The sequence below is a fragment of the Hyperoodon ampullatus genome (genome assembly GCF_949752795.1).
Source record: "Hyperoodon ampullatus genome assembly, chromosome: 3".
In the NCBI taxonomy this organism is placed as follows: domain Eukaryota; kingdom Metazoa; phylum Chordata; class Mammalia; order Artiodactyla; family Ziphiidae; genus Hyperoodon; species Hyperoodon ampullatus.
This window is the reverse complement of record NC_136916.1, coordinates 116,143,022-116,145,705: the sequence shown is the minus strand read 5'-3', so window position 1 is coordinate 116,145,705 and position 2,684 is coordinate 116,143,022. Positions and strand designations below refer to the sequence as shown.

The 2,684-nt window shown below is 48.1% G+C and overlaps 1 pseudogene across 1 annotated transcript; it reads right to left on the bottom strand.

The window, feature by feature from the left end:
* Positions 1 to 412: 412 nt before the first annotated feature.
* Positions 413 to 2,412, bottom strand: LOC307049618 (nuclear receptor coactivator 4-like; annotated as a pseudogene). The gene is made up of 2 exons: positions 769 to 2,412; positions 413 to 547 (listed from the first exon to the last, which is right to left on the bottom strand). The product of its transcript is annotated as a nuclear receptor coactivator 4-like (transcript).
* Positions 2,413 to 2,684: the final 272 nt, after the last annotated feature.

The following is a 2,684-nucleotide window of genomic DNA, read 5'->3' as shown; positions in this document are numbered from 1 at the left end:
AGTATTAGAATACATCAACACACCTTGATTATAGAACTATTTCATTTTTAAAACTACGGTGCTTTAATGTACTTCTAACAACAACCCAAACTAAGGAGCCATGGAGGCTTATGAAAAAGACCTACCCACTACGATGCTGTGTTTCTAGTGTAGGGGTGAATTAATACTTCTGTTAGAAGAAACTGAATCACCTCAGCGTCAACAAACAGCCTTTTTCTTTTACACAGTAACTCATAATTTGATGACTTATTATGTCTCTTCACTAGTTCAAAATTAGGCAGAAAAGGAACTACATCAGACCCAGAAATGCAATGATTTGGCAAGCTGCAGCCACTCAGCTCATGGATTTGTGATAATCTGCAGAAAATTGGCTTGACTCTAGTACTCCATTCCTTCATATCTGTAGAGGAGTTCAATATAACCATTTTTCTTTATCAACTTTAAGCTGCATACAGGCAAAGAGATCACACACTGCTGGGAGGCCGTAACGGTCTGGGGGAAAGTTGTGCTCCTCCTGTAGGAGCGAATTAAGTAATACTTCCTTGGCCTTCTTTTTTTTTTTTTTTTTTTTTCGGTATGCGGGCCTCACTGTTGTGGCCTCTCCTGTTGCGGAGCACAGGCTCCGGACGCGCTGGCTCAGCGGCCATGGCTCACGGGCCCAGCCGCTCCGCGGCACGCGGGATCTTCCCGGACTGGGGAACGAACCCGTGTCCCCTGCACCGGCAGGCGGACTCTCAACCACTGCGCCACCAGGGAAGCCCCCTTGGCCTTCTTTTGAAGTAGCCATTTGTCTTCTCCTAAGGATAACTGGCTAAGATTTCCCGTCTTCTTTCCTGGCAAGACCCAGTCAGCTGGGTTAAAGGGACACCAGGAAGTGGCCAAGTGGCTTGTAAGCTTTGGTATGCCACCTCTGTCCTCTGTAAGAGGCACTTCCTTGGGACATCCTTCTTTGCATGGGGGGGTAATGAGCCACTCTGACAAGGGACTGTTCCTTATGACTTGGAAGGAATCAGCAATTCTAGAAGAAGCCATTGCCTTTGGTGCCTTAGCTTGTTCTGTTTCCTCTCTTCTGGATGGACAGAGCCACATATTCAGGGAATCTTTATGTTTCTCAGGTTCAGGTTTCTGTTCCACAGGCATACCACTTTTATCCTTTCCTTCTTTCTTCAGAAGCCATTTACACAGAGCTTCCTTCTCAAAATTTTCATCACACACGCACTCTGCAAAGCTTGTACAGGGCTCATTGGCTTTGCAGACCTCCTCTACTTTACATGGGTCTTGATGATTCTGGACAAGCCAATCCTCAGTAATCATGCTGGGAGTGGACAAGGGGCCTCCAAGTGGTCATTCAGGCACTTCAGATTGCCCAGATTCTCAATCTCCACACTTTTGGGCTGTTTACCCTGACAAGTGGTACAGGAATCAGGCTTGACGAGCCAATCATTCACACCATAGGACTCCTGGAACACCTGGAACAAGAGCTTAAACTTCTCACTGGTTTCACAGCTGCCATTCCCAGGCTTCTCAAGCTTATGGGATTCCTGGGGAGTCACCAGCCAATCAGAAAGCTCCACCTCATCTTGATCAAGAAGCACTAGATCTCCAACCTTTTCAATTTCACTGGAGTAAGAACTGGTAGTAGAATAGCTGTTACACTTTTGGTAACTTGTTTCCCAGCAAAAGAAACTTCTTGTTGCTGACTCTTGTGGAGCCAGTTTTCCAAGCCCTTTAGGTTGCCCCAGACATTACTGAAGAAATTGCAGGCTCTAGCAGAAGTCTGACTATTCTCCAAGGTTCTGCTTTTGGGTGAGCCAGTCCTGCAGATTGGTACTGGGCATATAAGGAGCCTGGCAACCACTGGCAGGTTTGCTTCCAAGGAGCCATTTGCTGAGAGGGACTGCTGTGGTGCCGGATGCTGACTTTTGCTCTGGCAATGTGATGTAGCCTCTTTTCTCCAGGAAGGGCCTAATATTTGTTGAACTAGCATGAGCCATCAGGTGCTCAGAAATTTGAATGGTCTTGAGAGACCCAAACGTGGTGATTGCCTGGTGCAGGGCAGTTATTATCGGTTTCAAAGAGCAGGACAGTCGAAGCTTCAGGTTTTAGGGTCAAACTGCCCAGTCTCTCCGGGCACACAGAGACTTGATTGGCTAGATCTTTGTTTTGGGTGCACTCCAGCTGGTGAATAAGACAATTGAACTAGCCCAGTAACCAGTAGAGTTGTTGGACCTGCTGCTGAAGCATCTCCTCTTTAAGCTGCTAGATGAGACCTACCTGTTCATACAGCCACACCTCATGGCTTTGAAGGCATTCCTGGTGATGACTTATGCAGCTGTGAATCTGGGCTTTGACCTCTCGCAAGTTATCTTTAATTTGCTGTTCAGCCCGAAGAACTCCACTAAGTCCCTCCATGCATCTCAACACCTCAGAAGGGTTCTTTATTACTGGAGCAGCCACTCTGGTCTGTGAGGTACTCCTCTGCTACCTGTTCCTCCTTGCAGGCCAGTTCGCCACCCTGCGAGCTGCCCAGCAAGCAGGACGCTGCTTTCTCCGGGACCAGGGTGACAAAGTTTCCCCGAACCCGCAGGCTGTGCCCCGCCCGTGAGCCTGGCAGCATCCGACGGGCGGGCCGGAGCACGCACAAAAAAAACACCTTTGAAAAGTATTTATTGTCTCCCTTATGC